Source organism: Lepisma saccharinum, chromosome 3 (assembly GCF_977018435.1).
Source record: "Lepisma saccharinum chromosome 3, izLepSacc3.1, whole genome shotgun sequence".
Lineage (NCBI taxonomy): Eukaryota > Metazoa > Arthropoda > Insecta > Zygentoma > Lepismatidae > Lepisma > Lepisma saccharinum.
This window is the reverse complement of record NC_139231.1, coordinates 3,512,997-3,534,327: the sequence shown is the minus strand read 5'-3', so window position 1 is coordinate 3,534,327 and position 21,331 is coordinate 3,512,997. Positions and strand designations below refer to the sequence as shown.

Here is a 21,331-nt window from a genome sequence, read left to right as displayed (position 1 = left end):
CTTTCGTGTCATCCCTGACCTTTCGAGAAAATACTGTCAATGTGTATCACATGGATTACAAAGACCAAATCTACAACGAGATCTTTCATTCTCTTAAATCTCCGAACACACGGGGTTGTGCTCCGACGTGGCAATAGCGCAAACTTCTGCCACCAACCTAATTTCATGGCAGTGCGTTTAGGTCTTAAAGCTGCCTAAAGGATAAACTGCTTTTACGCTGTGGACACCAAGAAAAGTAAAATGATGTGATACTAGAAAGATGATAATTATTTTGCACTATTTCATTCTTGATTAACAATCTATTAAGTTGCAAAATGGCCATGGTTCGTTTTCTCCTCCTCTTATCGAGTAAGTTCCAATCATGGGCGTCGGGAAGGGGGTTCGAACAGGTCCGTGAACCCCTCTCCTCGAAATTATCGTTAATTTCAAGTTTTCAAAAATCAGAAAGCTTATTGCTAATAACATAAACACGGCTGAGTTTGTTAGTATTTCAAGAGAATAATCAAAAGTAAAAGCTGAGTTAGATATAAAAATATAGTGTAAAATACAGGAACCATGTTATATTTCCGTATTCCACCATTTAATTTCAAGAGTAAATAGTTTCACAGTTTTCAAAATTAGAGTTTTATGTGAGAGGTCACCAAACAAACTATATGACTAAAATTTTTCTCTAACAATTGTGTGTAAATGCTAGAATAAAATATAATAATTATGCATTTCAGTACATTATGAAATTTTTAAAAAATATTTGGAAAACAGTTGTGCTAAATATTCACTTATCTGGTGGATGTAGCAGTATAAGTATTTCCAAGGGCATAATATATATACTATTTATTTAAGTGATGAGCACGATGACATCTTGGCAGTGGCGGCGATTGGGTTCCAAAACTAGGGGGCAAGTTGATAAAACTGGGGGGAGGACAGTTTACTTTCCCTGTGTAAATAAGGTTTAGCATAGTGTGGGGGCAAAAGTGGCAAAAAGTATGGGGGGGGGGCAAATGCCATCACGCCCCAGCTTAATCGCCGCCACTGCAATCAGGCACATCACCATGTCAAAATAGGTGATACAAAATTGAATACATAACTCTAAAATAATAAATGGTCCTTCAATCTTATACAGGGTGACGCGGAGCAGACTAATACATTTCAAATTTCAATACTGTGCCGGCGCAATATCTTGTCGTTGTTGGTGAAACGGGAAATGGTAGGGGAGAGGACGTCATTTCATATAGTCAGTTGTAATGGAGCGTTCGTAGTTATTACGAAACGAAGAATGTAACAGGGGTGCAGCGTCGACATTGGCACGTACCGTCTCGGAATACCACATTGCCTTGGATGAAGAAACGTGTCATGACTATTAAAAAAAACTTAAACAAACCATTCTTGACGAAGTTGCGGCTATTGATGAGGACCTACGAAGGCTCGTGTATGGCAACTTCAAGGAACGCTTGCAACAGCACTGATTTAAACGGAGGCCATCTGCTGATGTAGTTTAAAAAAAAAAGAAACAAAAAAAAACAAGCTTGTAATGTGTATGCAATAAATAGCAGACTTCCACGTATTTATAGACGGTTTCGTTTATTTTCTTCCTGTTTGTATATCTATGACCATTTGAAATGTGTCAGTCGGCTCCGCGTCACCCTGTACATTCATCGTAAGTTCATATTGTAGCTTTCCACAAGTTCAGCTATTAAACCTCTGACCTATTTGAGAGATGTTAGAATCGAGATATTCCTCTGGGAATTTTTTAAGATATGTTATTCAAAAAGTATTCACTATCTATTTGGAAAGAAAAAATCTTCTGTACCATTCAGAATTCACCATTGGAGCAGCACTGATTTTTTATAATAATAATAATAAAAAATTGTGAATAAAATTGTTTATTTCTATTAGTGCATAAGTTATTATTGTATAATAACAATAATAACCAAGATACTAATTGTCATTGTTATTGTTTCTACTATTAAACTTTCATCAATTCTGGCGACGCCTATGGTTAAAAAAGCTTTTCAGCTGGACGCCAGCTCGCCCGCCTTCAACTGTCTTTACTGGCATCACACAAACGGCGACGACCAGTCTATCTTTCCAATTGTTGGAAGCCAATCCCATATCCAGCTACTGTCCAACTGGCATCGTACAAATCAGGCTTTACTGACGATGCTTTCAGAATCCTAGGTTTTATAGACCGACCAAGGGTCGAGTTCAAGAAAATAGAACCAGCAGAAGTACCGGTTGTCCCATAAGTATTTCCCTCATTACAAACTTTATTCATATCCGCTATATGCAAGGTAGAGATGTGGTGCCAAAATGTTGGAAAACTAACCAAGTTTTTTTTTTGTTGCAGGTTTGAGTAACGTGGCTGTAGTGTAGCAGTGTCAGTGCCCAGAAAACCGGAAATGTTCACAAATCAGGAAAAAGCTCAGCATGTCCTCTGGTATCACGAGACCCGGTCACCAATAACAGTGCAGAGGAACTTTCAAATGTACAGAATTCTTTCGTCTAGAATATCTGCCATCAATAAGTTGGTATTTAAAGAATGGAATTTATCTTCATTCCCAAATCCTGTCAAGTCCAAGAAACATTGTATGGAAAGATGCCACCCGATGTCAAGAGCATTAATTCCGGATTCCTTAGCACCAACACTGCTACACTACAGCCACATTACTGAAACCTGCAACAAATAAACATGGTTAGTTTTCCAACATTTTGGCACCACTTTCACATCTCTACATTGCATATAGCGGATATGAATAAAGTTTGTAATCAGGGAAAGACTTCTGCGACACCCGGTACTTCATTATTCCTACGTCCGGTCAAAACTTGAATATGCGCGTCAGTAATCTGGAATCCGATTCGAGAAGACTTAATCCGAATATTTGAACGCATTCAGTCGAGGTTCCTTATATATATCAAAGCATGTGGAGAATATCCAACATTGGATCCACACGTAAACTTACTTTCAGAGTACAATTTCAGTGAACTAGAACTCCGATGACAAGTAAGTGACTTGCCCTTTCTGTACAAAGGCATTACCGGTATAATATACAATTTCAACATATTATCGACCGTTGATTCGGTTCTTAAGGGGAGGAGATACAGTTACGTACCAATTGTGCATTTATTTCAATATCGCCCGAATGGGCATTGCTACTAAAAAAAAAACCTGGATGTATCCAATAGTATGAATTTCTCTCCATGTTGCAAGTAGAAGCGTTTTATTAAGTAGACTATTAAGCTGGACACGATGTTTGAAAAATATGATGAATAAGAATTTTCGGAATCCCATGTATTCCTTATGGGGAATCAACTTCAACATCAAGTTACGGCTAATCAAATGGAAGTTTCAACTTTTCCGATGGTGAAATTCATATTCAAACTGCCCTCTTCCCGTTGACATCTTTTTCTATTCCATCGGAAGTTTTATATTCCCATGAGAAACAATCAAATCATACTCCAATATGATCAATGCTTTCTCCTTGCCTCCTGGCAGTGTTGCCAAACCTGATGCGCATAAAAGAACTAAAATCACCTTAAATGGAGCTAGATTTACGAAGGCTGGATAAAGTGCCTCCTAGGGTAATGTTAGTTGTCAAAGAGGTGGGAGCACTGCTATTATCGTTAACTCTAAATTGATGACAATTTATTCTTAGTTTTCAACATCTAGATCCGGCGGCATCGCCCATATCAATAATCCACCGATGGTCGCATGAAATCAAAAATAAATAATTCCCTGATAACAATATTATGTCAATTTCACGTCAAACACGTCGCTATAAAGAAGTAGCTGGGGAGATAAGGAGTGGAGCGACGCAGCCAATAGAACAATATCACGTCACGTGCAAAATGTATAATTATGACAAAAGTTGGTCTATGTGGGCCGGAACCAATGATGGCATCATAGTGGGGCACGGGGCAGACGACCCAGTTCACAGCCGAACGAGTGCACGAAAGAGCCAGATCTGGCTCCAAGAGAGCTAAGTTGGCACACTGCCACGGATGGAAGAGCTTGGGAAGAGTACCGCGGAGACTGTATCGCATGCCCTTAAAACACGCCACTAACACACAATCTTCATTTGCCTGGAGAGCGTGCAAGTCTTTCAACACGATTGCAAGTGAACACCATTGATATATTTGGTATAATTTCATTCAAAACTACAAATACTTATGTACGAAACATTGCAGTTACTCTACTTATGGTATGCAATTACAGGGTGGCTACAAACAAGCAGAAATGAAATTCCCTGACTTTTCCAGGTTTTCCAGGACAAAATTTACATTTTTCCCTGACAATTACAAACGAAACTAAATCGTTGTTTTTGCAAATGCAAATAATAAACTCATACAGATCCAGGTATGGATTTGTTGAGTACCAATATTATTTTCTATGAAATTGACTCAATTTCTCTATTCTCTATGATTTGAATTCAAACTGCAAAATAGTGAATTTGGAAAATTATTACAATTCACAAGCTAGGGAAGGATTACGGAATTTTGTCATACGCAGTAAGTTTAAAATAAAATACTTGATTATTTTTAAAGTTACGACTTAAAAAGATAAGAGTGAAGAGTGATTGATTAATAAATACAATTTGTAATTTATCAGTCTCCTTATACATTCTCGGTATTATATATTGATATTTCCACTGAGGTTTGGAACCCTCTGCTTGCAAGAACCATGAGTGCGGACTCATTTTTCAATGCATAAAGCTACTTCCCTCTTCTCTGTAAAGCAAACAACTTAATACTTGCACATTATCAATGGGATTTCTGCTTCAGTACAGTATATCCAAGTGAAGTACTGTGAAACTGACAACATGCAGTTATACCATTAATGCTGTCGAAAAGGGTATGTAGGTATTAGAAATTTAACGCAAAGAATTTATAGAATTGCATTGTATAGGTACTTGATTTAGCCAACTATACATTAAAACAGTAACACTCTAATAATAAAAGCTTCTGAAAGTTCATATACGAGGGCCATCCTGAAAAAAGCTCCAATGGTGCCTATACGCAGCACTGGTGGTCAGAGATAGACATACACCCATGCAGGCAGGAAGAAGTGGCATGTAGCAGTAATCTGGTACAGTTGCAATGCAGCCGTTTTAGGACAGTTCTAGGTTAAAGATTGCAGCTGTCATACAGTCTCCCACCGAGCCTGGCCTAGAATGGACACTCAGAATTTGGCACAGAGCCACCAGCAATTGTGTGAGGTGTGCAGACCGGACATCGTGTATGGTCAGACGATGGTGCAGACAATTCACGGAAGCCAATCGACTGTGCACAACCCCATACAGCTGAGTACACACAGGCCCTTTGCATCACTTCAGGTGAGAGATCTTGGACCACTCCCTGTACAGCCCTGGCCTTGAATGTACCGACTTTCATCTCTTTGTTTAACTGAAGAGGTTTCTGGCAGGGCAACACTGCGGTAGAGATAGTTCCAGTCTTTGCTGTCCGACACATATACCATGGGCATACAAAATTTAGTGCCATGCTACGACAAATGCCAGAACAACGGTGGTGATTATGCCGAAAATTGGGTTAAGACTCCCTGTTACTAATGCAATAAATTACAACTGATATTCATGTTTTATTTATGCCTAATCGGTAGGGACCTTGATGTTTTGTTATTTGTTTTCAAATTGGTGTATTTTCTTATTTTTTATTTTTTACTATACGGTGTTATTTTTCTCAAAATTCACATTTTCATTTTAGCGCATTTTCTGGCAAATATCTGAAATTATTCCTTCATGGTGTTTTTAAACTACGGTTTCAAATTGTAAGTCACATGGCTTACGCCTCTTCGTGAGAGTTCTTTTGGGAAAGTTATTTTCCATACCCCTTTTTTTAATTTTAAGGTAAGGATTTTAGTTAACGGAATTTCCCCCATATATACTGAAGGGTGCATAATGACCATAAGTGGCGACGCACCCAAAAAATTAAAATCAATCAATCTCACGTGACAGATACCGATATATAATGGCACCAAAAAATTGGCATTATCTTTTTTTGACTTGTCAGTATTAAGTTTCCCAAAATTCGCTTTTTTGTTTTAGAACATTTATCTGCCAAATATACCGAAACTTAATACTCCATTGTGCTTTTAAACGATTATTTTAAATTGTAGATCACATGGTCTACGTATTTTCGTGACAATTTGATATGTTGGAACAGATTTTTGAGGAAGTAAAAGTAAAGTGCTCCCCTGCACTTTTCCATGAAGGTGTATAAGAGTGTGGAGTTAGGGCCCCACACTTTCTTGATCACGGCTAAAGGTGGGGGTGATGTGATAAGCACCACGCTCCTGGCTACCTTTATCCCACAAAGTTTCCTCAAGCTACCAGCTTCATATGATGCTGGGTGGGTGCCGGAGCAGTTTGAATAGGCAGAAAACATCCCGGTTCTCCCCCGCAGGGGATCGACCCCGGGTCTCTTGCATAGTAGTCAGATGCCCTAACGACTGAGCTCCATTATTACTCGCTTGACAAATGCCGATGGAGCGCACTTAGCTTGGTAATTCAAAACATATCTCGTGCGACAAATACGAGGATGTGGATCACGTGTGACGGTAGATACGCACTCGATCTCCTGTTAGAACCCTGCCACTTTTCTCTGTGATGCAAATGGTTTTGATAGAAGTTGAAAAAATCCTGGGAAATACATGATTTAATGTGGCTGTTGGAATTATTCCATGTACGTATAACTATATAGTTTACTTTTGAGTAAAATGTTGGAAAACTTGCATGTTCTATGTACACAAACAGGCCTAGAAAAGACAAGAATGTTGGATTTCATGGAAACTTTCGTTGTTTTAGGTCATTTCTTTAAAAAAAAATCGCTAAAAATGCCAACAATTCACATTTTATGACAAATTCGCATTATTTTGATATTTAGAAAAGGCGAAAAATGTGTCCAGACATCAGACATCAGTACACATTCCCAAACATAACTTCGTAGCAATTACCATTTTTCACGGTTTTGACGTTTGCGAAAAATCAATCGGAAATTACTTTCTGGCCACCCCTCGTATAAATCAGTAGATGGAAAGTGAAAATTTAGCAGGGCTGGCAGAAAAAAGTCAATTCTTGAAGAAAGTGATTTGCTTTTATGATTGAATGATTCGAGTAAATATGATATTAAAATATTTACGTATTTATTATTAGTATTTTATTTCATAATATTGGACATTAACCTTACTCAGTGAGAGATTAATGACCATCTCTGACGAGTTTAAACAGACAGGACAGAGAGTGGCGTTAATTTCATTGTAATACTAGTGTTGCAGTAAATTTGAGTTTGGGAGCATGCACTTGCCAATTTTTATAACGTTCACCAATGCAGATTTATGTTTCACTTTTTCGTGATAGTATTCAATATATATCCAGTTTTGTTGGATTCTTCTTGTCTTCTTGATATCAAAGAATAGTGCAATGTGATTGTAAACGTATATTAACTTGTGCGAAACCAGTAATACGTCAGGATGATGAAAGAAAACCTTTGTAAGCACTGCTACATTAAATGAGGTGAAGTGAGCCAGAAGAGTAATAAAATTCCAGCAGCATATTTGCAGTCTAAAGCTCTTCTTGTTTATGCATACGATTTTTGTTGGATGTTGCAGTCCGAAGACATCGAACAAAAATCATAAGAGTCCCATGCATGCAATTTCTGTCACATGTTGTAGTGAGATACTTTGTTGGGTGGCGATATTCGACAAAAATCATATGTATCAATGGAACCTATTTGTTTCCATGTTCCTTCAGTTTGTCCAACAAAATGCCTTACTACGACGTCCGACAACTATCGGACGGTGCCACCCGCTCCCATCCCCTCCATCTGTTGACAGTTCTGTCTCCTTACTACTCTCCCATACGGACAAGAAAAAATGATAATTCAATGCATTTTCCACGTAATATTTAGAGGCTTAACCTTTACTCCCTCGATGATATTATATGGTATCATCAGAGTAAGGTCGTTGTGACCCGATGAAACCATATGGTATCATGGTGCAGATTACGACATGAATGTGCTTTTTGGACCCTCATACTCTTCTGTTTGGGTTAAAACTCTGACACAGGTCAGGAGCAAGCCTGGGTTAATTCATATTGATGATCAACCTCCCCCCCTCTATGCAACATATCCATGACACATTTCCGAATAGTTTCACATTTTGGCTCATTATTCAACTTGTATGGCACCCAGGAACATGAAACAAGTTTCAATCTCTTTGGAATCATCCATTCTTTGAAGAGAATACTAAGGTTTGCGCCTTCTCCAGAAAATAGCGAGAGAAGAGGGGGACAAATTCCAGATTTTTGTGTTTTTTTTTCATTGAAATTCGGTGGTCACGCCCCCAAACCCCCCTTCCTCGGTATGGCGATCTTAATTGTACACGGTTGCATGCTCTGATGTTTTAGCTGCAAAACAAAACTTATCCGAAGTAGATTGCTTCCATAGTGCCCGAGTTATAACAATTTTCCTCCAAAAATGCTAATTACCTATTTTTCATAAAAAAATAATCACATTTTGGCTTATTATTCAACTCGTATGACACCCAAGAACATGAAACATGTTTCATTCTCTTGAGAAATGTCCATTCTTTAAAAAGAATACTCAAGTTCGCGCCTTCTTCCCAAATAGCGGGAGAAGAGGGGGCAAACTCCAGATTCTTATGTTTTTTTTTCATTGAAATTCGGGGGTCGCGCCCCCAGACCCCCTTCCTCAGTTCGGTGTTCTGAATTGTACACGGTTGCATGCTATTATGTTTTAGCTGAAAAACAAAACTTATCCGAAGTAGATAGCTCCCATAGTGCTCGAGTTATAACAATTTTCCTCCAAAAATGCAAATTACCTATATTTTTCGTTAAAAAAATCACATTTTGGCTTATTATTCAACTTGTATGGCACCCAAGAACATGAAACATGTTTCATTCTCTTGAGGAATGTCCATTCTTTGAAAAGAATACTAAAGTTTGCGCCTTCTCCCCAAAATAGCGGGAGAAGAGGGGGCAAACTCCAGATATTTACGTTTTTTCGATTGAAATTCGGGGGACGTGCCCCCCCCCAGCCCCCTTCCTCGGTCCGGTGTTCTCAATTGTACACGGTTGCATGCGCTGATGTTTTAGCTGCAAAACAAAAGTTATCCGAAGTAAATTGCTCCCACAGTGCCAGAGTTATAACACTTTTCGTCAAAAGAGTGTTCGAAGTAAATGAAGACAATATTCCCTGACATTTCCCCGACTTTTTTTGACACCTCAAATTCCCTGACTTTTCCCGGTTTTCCAGGTTTTCCAGGTCTGTCGCCACCCTGAATTAGAGAAATATACTTGGGCATGGCCTGTTGAACTCTATACATAAATAAATATAAAGAAATAATGAAGACAATCGAAGTGTAAAGAAAATTAGAGATATGGGGTAGGAGGTGAATGAATATGAGTGTAGAAACAGTGCGAACATTTCATTGTACTTGAATTAACTGTTGTGGGTTTGATTAGCTGGAAATATTTCTTGATCCATTGCTGTTCCGAGTCCAGCAGCCCATGTATCATACATGTTCGTAATCCAAAGAAACATTATGGAACACACTGTAGTTTTTGTAGGTTGGAATATGTTGGTCCGGCTTCGAATCCCGGACTGGGCACAGGTGTTCTTTGTGAGTGTCCCTCGTCAATTTCATCCTATCATCAGTCCTCCTAGTCTTCGCGATTAGTCAAAAGTAGCAGAATAGCGGAGTAAGATAAACCGAACCAATCAATCAACTTGCTCTCTAAAAACAGCAATTCACGGCTGTACAGTGCCCATACACGGTTTTGTGATGTAAAGTTCCTTTCCCTATTTTGTACATTCTAGCCACTCGTTGCACAAAAAACTTGTATTTCAGTTGACTAATTTATTCAGATAAACTATCACACAATTTTGTTTTAGATGCAGCAAAATATTTCACAAGACGAGAAAATTGCTAGTAAGTAAGGCGCAATTCTCGTAGAACGCGCAGCGAATAAATTACCTTGCCAACCTTGCAAACAACAAAGCACAACACCACATTCGATCTCAAAATCCGACAGCCAAGCAGTCCAGGAACTTTGCTGCAAATGTCATACACGGGCACGTGACATGTCATTCATTGGTAGCGTGAATTTATAGCCTTCGCGAGGCAATAAAAACCTACTTAGACACAGCACGAGAGATTGAAATACGCTGCACGACTGCGCCATATTTTGTTCGCATTTCGAGACGATGCAAAAACAGTAGCAGCAGACATGGATTTCTCCGAATATTATGCGATACGGAGATGAGGAGTAGGCGAGAAACATATATATATAGAGAGAGAGGGAGAGAGTGTGAGAGAGAAAGGCATAGAAACACAGAAACTTTGGAGGGGAGGAGGGGTCAGGCAATCGATAAAACGTGAAGAGTAGAAATTAATAACAATAAGATTTATTGTTATCATGTTATGATTATTAAACGAGGTTGATTCAAATGAAAACCTTAATTAAAATGAGGAAATACAGAAAAATTATACATACATCACTTTTCGACGTGTGTAGTCCCCATGACGTGCAATGCGCGTATTCCAGCGTTTCGGAAGTGCATGGATACCTCGCGAGAAGAATTATTTTCGTTGTAACTGTAGCCACTCGTGCACCGCGGTTTTCACCTCTTCATCGTTCGGAAATGCTTGCCTCCCATCGCCTCTTTGAGCCGTCCGAAAGTCACTGGGGGCGAGGTCTGGTGAATAAGGTGGGTGTGAGAGACATTAAATTTCATATCCTGGATTGTCGCAACCGTTAAACGGGCAATATGCGGTCAGGCATTGTCCTGCAGCAACAATGCACCTGAAGTCGGAAGTCCTCGTCGTTTACTCCTGATTGCAGGGCGAAGGTGATTTTGGAGCAGATCTGCATAAGAAGTACTCCCTTTTCCATGTAATGTTAAAAAAAAAAATACCCCATTTGCATCCCAGAAGAGAGTGAGCATGACTTTTCCTGCTGATGGTTGGGTGCGGAATTTTTTGGGTTTTCGCGACGACCTATGGCGCCATTCCTTGCTCGATCATTTTACTTCAGGTTGGTGATAGTGCACCCAGGTTCATCTCCTGTAACAATTCTTTCCAGAAATCCATCACCTTCGACCTGGGAACAACGCAAAAGTTAGTGTACTGAAATGCATTGTACTTCTGTTTTGTCATTAACTTTTACGTAACTCGTTCAAGAGAAAAATTAAAACCTAAGAGGGAATTTTAGTTATAAAGTTTATGTTGTTTGATGTCTCCCATAAAAGTCTAATTTTTGGAATTTTGAAAACTGTAGAATTATTTATTCTATGGTTTAAATTTAAATGGTAGAAAATGTTAAAAGCATAATCTGATTCCTGTATTCTACAATCATTTTTTTCAATCTAAGGCAGTTTTTACTTCGGTTATTTCATTCGAATACAAGCTAACTGAACTTCATTTCATATTAACAATAAAAAGAACAATCTTTTTGCTTTTAGTAACTTGAAATAAACTATGTCAATTTCCAAGGGGGTCGCTGCCCGGTTCGACCCCCTTCCTTTCCCCATGCCCATGAGTGAGGGGGGCAGAGAGAGAGAGAGAGAGAGAGAGAGAGGTTAACGGAGACAACACTTTACATGTTCTTTCTACTCTTACGGCGCGTGCCCTATAAGCTGGCAAGGGAAGTGGGGAGCTGAGAATACGCAGCAGACCAACCAGACAACAGAGCTGGCGCCAAGAGTTATGGCGTGGCGGGAGGAAGTACTACGTGTACCTCGTTCTACAGGCTGCTGCGTTTCTTATCGCGCTGGATTGGTCGCCTCCCCGCTCCCCATTTCCCTTGCTAGCATGTAGAGCGCTCGCCGTAAGACTGGAAAAGAACTATAGAGACGAAAGAGACAAACACAAAGAGAAAGGAGACAGAAACAAACTGTCTTATGCTCTTTTAAATATAAAGTATTTTCAAGCAGACGAAAGTTCCAAGCAACTACGGCGGGTTTAATTCCTATGTATTTGGAATATCTCACTTCGTTCTCCAGCAAATTTCTTCTTATTAAGACTCGCGTATTTTATTCGTTAGCCTAGTTGTGCTACACGTATGTGGTTGCAGAATAAATTTGTCACACACTAGAAAGGAATAAATTATGTGTAGTTGATTTGAATCTGCTGTACGAAATCATGTTTGCATGTAAATGAGTCTGAACCATACAAGGAAAATACAGCGGAACGGAACTTTTGTGCCACGGAAGCTGGCATTCTTTTCATAGAGTGACTTTCGGTGGGTCAGCACACACACTATATACGCCCCTGTTTAGTACCCATCAATACAATAAAACAGTGAAATGGAATGAGGTTTTCCCTTTCTCCAACTGAACTTTCATCAAGGTTTTTGTCCCCCTTAATCAGAAGATCTGCGCACTCACTTTTTCTGTAAATATGTTCCAAGGAAACCCCTCATTCCCCCACTCTGCCTCTTTTCCCCTCTCGCATGAAGTTTTGTCTTATTTTCAAAAGGTGACGCTCGGCCATTTGTTGCCGAAGGAATTTCGGCGACACGAACTTAATTACTGAAAAAAGAAACGCGGGACATTTTTAGCGCCTGAAAATCCATGCCTTTAAGTACGGTCACGGGCAATAAAAATGGGACACCTACATCCCGAAATGCTCGCTTTCCTGCAAGGCGTCATGTGTGTTGCCTAACTCTGCGGCGGTGGTAGAAGTTGCCGTTGAAAATTCGCAAAAAGTCCACTTTCCACCGTAGTTATGCAACACACAAAACGCCTTGGAGGGAAGCGAGCATTTCAGGATCTAGGTGTCCCATTTTTATGGCCGGTGACCGTACATCAATCACACACATTGAGTTGATTGCAACACTCAACTGAAACTCACCTTTCATACCTGGAAGGCATCCAGCTATGGGATGAAGCGTGTATAAAGTTATCGCTCATAATTGAAGAGGAAAAAATCGCATCCCACTCGCCACTTGACACAAACCAAGAACGAGCCTCGTAAATCCCGCTCGCCAGACGGATTCCGTCACTGGTCACTTCGTCCTACTCGTGCGAAGGGATATTCCAGGAATTGAATCATTTTACGACACCACGTTTATATATTCGTAGACGGTTAATGACAGATAGTTCCAACACGGTGACGGTTACCAAGCAACCAACGACCGAGTCGAGCAGTGGCTCCAACTCTCCTTCACGGAATACACTATACCTAGTACGTAATTATTAGGTGTTCTTCGGGTACTTCCGTTACATCTCGTGATCGTTCGGGCTTGATCGGCGAATTTTTGTTGCCCAATCGCTTTCACTGCTGTTGCCACCAAACCGTTGGACGTAATATCGCGCACGTGAGTCATATCGACCAATCAACTTCAGTTGACTGGTTCATTCCGTGATGCGAATGCCATTAGCGGCGGGAAGAATAAAGAGCGATGGGTCTCCTTTTATCGCACAACGCGATGACAAAATTGTGTTCTGACTTCACCGGAGAATGATTTTATTGTTAGACTAGGCTTGTTAGGTCTAGTTCTCTTAGTATAAATAATAGTTGGAGTGCATTTATGTTAAGAGAACCAAACCTAACAGACACAACAACGTAGGCAATCCTCGTCTGACGTCAGAAGGCAAGGTTGTTCTCGCGTTGTGCGATAGAGGGTACCCAAATAGCGATACCCACTTCTCCAACCTAACTTCGATCGTTAATAGCTTCAAAACCATGGATATTTACACTTTTTCTACCATTTCAAAGTAAAAATTTGGTTCCTAAATTTTCTTGGTAACGACATACAGGAGATTCTATACACTCATTAACAGTGAAAGGCAGAGATACATTTTATTAGTCCACAATGTGCATATCGACGAAAAGGGACCTTCAGTCAATTTTCAGTGACCAAATTCTAGTACCGTTACCATCAGAACTCGTGTGAAGCATCTGGTGTGTGTCTTAGGGCGGAAATTAGGAGTTTATTAATTTGAGCACAGTGCCAATTGCTAATTTAGAGTAATTTAATTTGAGATGGAAACACTGGAAATCTAAACATTTGTTCCACACACTTGCATAAAAGTTCCCTTTCAGTCTGACTTATGTTTGTATAGGTTAACGAGGCTGGACCTACAGTTAATTGGAATCCGAAATACTATGTGCCTCCACCGGGTATCGAGGCTGGAACTCCTTGATTGCATCGTTACCAATACATAATCGAGGAAGCCATTCGCATAATTATAGATTTCGTAGGTCAGAAACTCTACAAGTGAACATACTATTTTAGTCACCGCCCCACCACAGAAGACCTTGGTTTCGACTCACGACCTGGACATGTACGATTCATTGTATTCGTCTCTACCTTCATCCAGTCATCATCATCGACACGATTAACTTAATTAACAGCTTTTTAAAAACCGAAACGAGAATAAATCAAGGGTTTTTGAGACGAAACAGTGGACAAGGCAGACCTCTATAAAAACGAAGCGACACTTAAGTACCAAAGACTGACAAAATTTTTTAACAGAAATTAGTTTACTATTCGACTTATTCAGAAATATCAGATATCTACCTGATTATTTGAAGATAAGTCATACATTCTGTTTATCATAATTCAACAGTTAATTCATTAGAAGCAAATGTGAACATGTGCAGCGTGGTTGCATACATCCGGAATAACATTCCTGTTTTTGACAGTTCGTAGCATCGAAACGAGGAGTCATACAGGAAAAAAATAAAAATAAAAGATGCCCTATGTATAGCCCTGTTCACATAAAGTGGCACACGAGGTTTATCTGTGGTTGAACATTTGAAGAATGTGTCACTTTATGTGAACAGGAGTATACACTGCGAACGTTTGTCTTACTTAGTTTAAGTCCACTTTATGCACAGATAGGCTAATCGGTATCAGACCTACGTTTTTTTAAATTTATATATCTGCCACTTTTGACTAATCGCGAAGATGAGGATGATATAGTGATTTACCACGACGCTACATATTAAGTGCCGGCCCCCGTGGCGGAGTGGTTATCACATCGCGCTGAGACGCCAGGGGTCCCGGGTTCAAATCCTGGCTTGGGCATGGACGTTTGTGATGTCTATTCATCAATTTCATCATATCATCACTCATCCCCATCTTCGCAAATTAGCCAAAAGTGGCACAAGGAGCGAAGTAAAATAAATTAAATCAATTCAAAAGCTACATATTAAGTGTCTGCTTTCGCTGTGTACCATTTTCGCTGGTGATACAAACACTTGGCACTGAATAAAAACGTTGACGGGCGTCACCAATGACGAAGTGGTAACGTCGACGGCTTGTAATCAAAGGATCCAGGTTCGTAGGGCCGGCGGAAAGGGGCCCTGATGCCTGACATCTAATGCGAGTGTTGCGCTTCGAATTTTATTAACTTTTCCGGTACACCGTGGCAAGTGGCGAAATAAGATTTTCGAAACTAAAGCTAATAAAAAGCAGGATCATGGTGAACCATGTCTGAAACAGGCTTGAGTGGTCTAGCGATGATAATCGTAGAGCATCAGCTTGCTGAAACGTTACATTACGTCAATGTGATCGAGGAATTTGCTAGTGCCAAAGCAGGAAAAGTTTCCTTCAATTAATTAAGGTTGTTTAAAAACTATAGTTACTTATATATAGTTTTATGACGTAAAATCACCAAAATATGCACTATAATTTGAAAAATATGCCCTTATAACTGGACTGTTTCAAACATCAACATCTAACATTTCCACACACGTACTATTTTTAGTTCACTTTATGGGCCCTGATGAGCTGCAATGCACAATGAATACTTTCTGCAAATTTTGAAATAAAAATGAAAAAGATTTTGCTGCAGAACAAATACAAAAACGAGTGAACATGAGACTAAGAACGAATCCACTTCGAAAATGACTGTGTATTTCTTGAAAAAGCGAAAATAAGCTGAATATGACCGAAAATCCATCAAAATATGCTCTATCATGCAGAAATGGCCAAATATACCAAAATATGTCCTTAAAAAGCACCTTAATTTAATTAGTGTCTTCATAATATGAATTTCTATATATTTAGGGAGCACATCACCCTCACCAAAAAAATATGCCAAGTCATGAAAATCCTAGTCATACTTATCATTATATTTTACTACGTTCTGAGTACAATTTAGAAGGATATGTTATTACTCCTTGGTTACACTTAAAACCTACGTTTTTGGAGTTTTATTACCCTAAGGACTGCATTAAAAATCAAAATTGTTTCCATTTTATGCAAGATATACGAAAAAGAATAACAGAATGTAAATTTTAAAAAATTCAATCATAGGCCTATACCATAGCCCTTGCAACGGTAAAAGTACGAGGTTAAGTATTCAAAAGCATTTCTTTCCTTGTTACATTTAAGATACGTTTAATGATATAAAATGTAATTTAGTGTCGCATTTTTTAAAGATTTGCTGTGGTCGAGATATCCATTTGTTCTTATACACACTTTGAACGATTATGACGTCAATGATTATTAAGATACAGTTAATTTTTAAAATTGGAAATAATCTGCAAACATGAATAATTTTCTGTGTCAAACGCTTACTTTCAAAACTGATGACCGAGAAAAAAGATCACCATTTGAATGTGGATTTGACCCCAAATCCTCAGCACGAATTCCATTCTCTGTACCAGAACGGTACAGGCGCTGCTGGAAACCCAAAGAAATTGAATTGCAAAAAACATCAAGAATCATTTCGTTCTTTATTTGGAAGCATTCGCGTTCAATGGCTGCCTTCAATTCGTCAACTCTCGCCGGTTTTGTACCGTAAACTTAACTTTTAGGCATCCCTATACAAAAAGTCTAGTGGCGTATGATTTGATGAACGCGGGGATATTCTTCTAAACCTCTTCATTAAATTCATCTGTTTGGCACATTTTCCAAAGCACCACTCACAAAACTACACTCTTCGGTCCGGAACATCTACACTGAGAGCATAGACTCTTTCTTTTTGTGTCTTAAAATGCAATGGAAACTTGATTTTGATATTCCTGTTAATGTGTGTATAGATTTTTATGGAACACCCTGTATAGCTTGATGGTTGACTTTGGAATATATTGAATTTCAATTTCCCGTTGACGAGGAAAGGGAGCGGCATCTTCCGCGACCGCCTATGGAGGCAAAATGACTGCGGGTTCGATACCCGTTGGAGGAACATAGTGGTTCGGATCCCAATTAAAACTGTAGTCTTTCTGTGCATAAAGTGGAATTAAAAACTCATAAAGGCAAATACGATGTTTTGAAAAGTGCCGCACATTTTGGCAACGCAGGGGCAGGATTGCATGGCAAGCAGATAATTGCATCGCCCAAGCTCGCTCTTTGAGGATTGAAAATGTAATGAAGCACCAGGGGAATCGTTCCCTTCTTGGTGGTTTCCATGCGCGTCAAAAAATCACAACCAACACTGGTGGGAATTTCAAGTGGTTCGCACCACTTCCAAGAACAGTCGTTTGCTTCGGAAAGGGTTGGATAAAACGTACGACATCGTCGTAATAATTCCGAATGGCTTTCGTGTCTAAAGGGCCGGACGGTGAAGCCAGGTGAGAAGATACATGGAGACGCTCAATTTAAACCTGGTGTATTCTGTCGTGAAATGCCTGGTGCGAAAGAAGGCATGGACGGTACCTTTGTTGAACAGTGGGATGCATGAGTATTACCAAGCAAATCGTCCATCAGCAAGTTTGTTATGTTTACTTATGCAATACGAGCATCAAGAATTGAAACAAAACGACAAACAATTTACTGCTCTGCACAAGCATACTGTACAGAAACCCTTTCCTTAAAAACATGTAAGCTACTATGTAAGAGGGGCATTCCACGAAAAATGGATTGATTGAATTTAAAATTTTGAATGAGTCAGCAGTTAGGGTATTTTGCACCCGTCGCGTGATACGGGGTCCAGCCCCTTGCCTTATCTAAAATATAACAAATAACACAGCTGCAATATCTGAGACTACAATATTCTTACCCAGGGTTAAAAGCTGAGACTGTAAAGGGACACTCAGCACAAACAAGGACAAAACACAGGACAACACACACAGACACGATTCTGCGATGAAATACGGTATGTAGTAAAGTGGTTTGCTTGATTTTTCTCTGATTTCAAACTATATATATACACTAAATGCATAACAGACATTTTTGCTGTTGCTGGGATCGAACATACGACCTACTACTACCGGAAGAAACGACAAACAGGTCCATGGTGAACCATAAACCCTTAAAAGCGTACGAGTTTGACTATTAATATACATTATGCCCGGGAAGTCCCCGTACCCCTACCGTATGGAAAATTGGCCGGATGCTATGGATCCTAAGATTATCCATCTCTTTCTATTGTTTGTTTGTTTGGTTGGTTGAATTTTATTTCAAGTTTTATTTTATGCACAGAGAGGCTACTAGGGACTGGACCTACAGTTTAAAGTGCGATCTGAACCGCTATGTGCCTCCACCGGGTATCGACCCTGGGACCCCTTGTTTACAAGGCACCGACGTTACCACGCAATCGAGTGTTTCCTCTCTCCCTTTATCCATTCCTTTTAACGTATCTGTCTCTTCCTTTCTTGTCAATGTTTGCTTTGTCCACTAGTGCAGATAAGTTAATTGGGACTACTCCTACAATTATTTAAAGAGGATCCGAAACACTTCTACAGGGGATCAAACTTGGAACCCCTTGACTACGCGGTAACAGGGCCTCCACTACATCAACTTTATTTCTGTATGTGGGTTGTTATCCAGTGTGGCTGCTCAAAATCCAAGATATTGAATTGAATTGATTTTTTATATTTAACATCGCCTTTCTTCTTCTTACTTACTCCACGGCTCTACAGCCCATGCAGGGCCTTGGCCTCCTTGGTGATAGCTGCCCACTCATCTCGGTTCTTCGCTCTAGTTCACCATCCTCTTATGCCCATTCGTTTGAGGTCTTCTTCCGCCTGATCGAGCCATCTCTTCCTGGGCCTGCCAACACTCCTCTTGCCTTCCTGATTCCCTTGGTAGATCTTATATACCGCTCTGTCTGTTTGCATCCTTTCTACGTGCCCCAGCCAGCTAAGGCCTTTGGATTTTATTTCACTTGTTATACTTGGGTTCCGGTAAAGTGTTGCTAGTTCTTCGTTTGTCCTGATTCTCCAGATGCCGTGTTCATTGGTTCGTCCATATATCTTACGCAAACACTTCCTCTCCCACATATCTAGCCCTTCTTCTTCTATTCTTGTCAGACACCAGGTCTCCGACCCATACATAACTATTGGTCTCATTATGGTTCTATACAGTCTTAGTTTCAGCTTTCGGTTCACTTGTGAGGATTTTAATATATTTGCAAATGCATTTATGTTATTATCTTATGTTATTGTTGAACCTAGATATTTGAAATATCCAACTCGCTCAAACTTTTGACTGTGTGTTTCGAACTCATTTATAGTTTGATACCTGATCTTGTTTCTTGTTGCTATCATGTATTTTGTCTTATCCTGGTTTTCCAGTCCAATCTCGTGTCCACCTTGTTGTAATTGTTTCAGAGCATCTTCTAGTGCTTTTGGTGTTCTGCTTAGTAAGGCAACGTCATCAGCAAATGAAAAGTATTGTATTGTCCTATTTAAGATGGATCTTCCAGGATTTATTTCAATCTTTCTAATTACATGTTCCAAACTTATGTTAAACAGCAGTGTGGAGAGGCAATCCCCTTGTCGTATTCCTTTTGCAATTTGAATTTCTTCGGATAGTTGGTTTTGTATTCTAATTTTGCATTTCGAATTTCTTAATGTCATTTCTGTCAATAAAAAACCTCGCTTTTCTTCAACTTTTGGCTAATTACGACGATGCGGATGAGTGATGATGAAATTCATGATGGGACACTAACACAGAACACCCGCGCCTAGGCCAGAATTCGAACCCGGGATCCCAAGCCGTCATAGTGCGCTGTGCTCACCACTACACCATGGACGTCAGTGATCTAAGGCCAAGATAAAATTCCAGATTTGAAAGGTAAATTTTCGAAAAGTTCAAGTCTAAATATCATAACAATTTTATAACTTATTATACTGACAATTTACGCTACATATTTAGGAACAGAGGCCCCGTACTATATCTTACGAATTACGTAAATACTATATGCACGTGCAATATCCAGGCATATATGAAAATTGCTGAAAAATGCAGACTAGATTTTGCATAATTTTCTTTGCTAAGTGTGCAAATTTTTCGCATTCCTGAAGATAATTCACACATTGTTCCCGGAATTCAAGGAATTCTCGGAGAGTAGAATATCATCGTCTTCGTCTATTATTCGTAAGATTCCTTACGTATTTACCTGGGCTAAGACTTATTCCACTGTGGGCTAGAGCCGCCTTCCGCAGATCCAGTGGCGACGCCAAAGCGCCGTTCCTACGCGGAGTTTGGATCTCGGGACGAGGTGCCTATTTATGGCAACACTGTTTCGCGGGGGCGGCAGTCAATAGGGCGCTGCCACCCCCACAGCCACCCACGCCGACTCTTTTACGCAAAGCATTCTGAGGAGGCGTGCATCTGAGGTGCAGGATCGACTCGTGGGTGCAGCAGAGTGCCCACGCCGGATAACACGCATCAAGGATTTTCCTACTTGCTACCCCCTTTCATCATGGGCGTAACTTGGTGTCCTTGGAGGGGGGGGGGGCAGAATCGTTCTTGGGGCTTAACTTTTGGACGGGCACAATCGCAAAGTAGCGTCCAGGAGGACTACTTTGCTAAATGGCTGTTACATTTGCTTCATTAGAGTCAAACTGATGAACTGACACTCACAAAGAACACCCACGCCCAGGCCGGGGTTCGAATCCAGAATACCTGGTTCGTAGCGCACAGTGCTAACTACTTCGCCACGGAGGTTGGCGAATGTTACATTTCCGAAGTCACAAAACTTACTTTTTTATTACTTTTATCCTCAGGTTCAAGAAGGTTAACAAACTTATACTGAACTTGTACATTTTAATAAATCTGAAAATTTGGGGGAGCAAGTGTCCCCCTTGCCCCTGCCAAGTTACGCCTATGCTTTTCATAAATACAAGGCTTTTTTTTAAAGGGGGCGCCAAAATTTATCCTTATAGCCTTTCTAGTTCGCAAAATAAGTGCAAGATATTGCTCATATACTAACGATGGACGTTTGATACAACTGTCTGTTGGTGAAGCAAGGAATAACGGCCACCAGATCACTGTAAGTAAATAGTAGAACCCATTGCATTGTTAAAATATAGTACAAAACTGCATTTACCTAGGTACAATGAATATATATTGCTAGGAAATAGCAAATATGAACATGGCATATTTTCGGTTAAAAACTTACT

General features: G+C 39.8%; 1 protein-coding gene across 2 annotated transcripts in view; it reads right to left on the bottom strand.

Annotated features, from left to right (window-relative positions):
* The window catches only part of mtgo (miles to go), a 596,892-nt gene that overhangs the window by 448,953 nt on the left and 126,608 nt on the right, over positions 1–21,331 (bottom strand). The gene's annotated exons all lie outside the window — the stretch shown is intronic.